This window comes from Ursus maritimus, unplaced genomic scaffold (assembly GCF_017311325.1).
Source record: "Ursus maritimus isolate PB19 unplaced genomic scaffold, ASM1731132v1 scaffold_9, whole genome shotgun sequence".
Taxonomy (NCBI): Eukaryota; Metazoa; Chordata; class Mammalia; order Carnivora; family Ursidae; genus Ursus; species Ursus maritimus.
Window position 1 is genome coordinate 279363 of NW_024427107.1, and position 721 is coordinate 280083.

The following is a 721-nucleotide window of genomic DNA, read 5'->3' on the forward strand; positions in this document are numbered from 1 at the left end:
GAGGGCTACAGAGGGGAGGGGGTGGGGGAATGGGATAGGCCGGTGATGGGTAGTAAGGAGGGCACATATTGCATGGTGCACTGGGTGTTATACACAACTAATGAATCATCAAGCCTTACATCGAAAACCGGGGATGTACTGTATGGTGACTAACATAATATAATAAAAAATCATTATAAAAAAATAAAAAAAAAGAAATATTAATTGATTCCTAGTGATGCTTATAATCAGTAGGAAGGTACCGATAAAGCTCAATCATATGTACACATATGTATTTACATGGATATATAAAACAATTACATGAAAATTGAGTGTAGTCATTGATGAAATTGCAATTTAACTTTATAGGCCAGTAGGAATATATAACACTTTATTTTTCATACTTAACAGAAATTACTGCAGCTCTATTTGAAAGTGAAGTTCTTTAATTCAGTATCTCTTTTATGTAGAGTTCTCATTTTTTTAAGGTGATAATGAATTGTGCATAATCCATAATGTTCATGGTGATCACAAGGGTCCTGATGGTCCACGACATTCATCTTGTGCTCTTACCAATGAAATCTGTTATGGCATCTCCCTAGAACTTACAACTTGTCAACTCAGCCTTCCCATTGCCACCTTCATATCTTTGTTCCTAAAGTATAGATGGCAGGATTTAATACAGGAGTGATGACAAAGTCCACAATGGCAAAAAATTTATCCATTGACTTGGTAGGGAAAG

The 721-nt window shown here is 35.5% G+C and overlaps 1 pseudogene; it reads right to left on the reverse strand.

Moving 5' to 3' along the window:
• Window positions 1-594: 594 nt before the first annotated feature.
• Window positions 595-721, reverse strand: part of LOC103680657 — a 906-nt pseudogene continuing 779 nt past the window's right edge.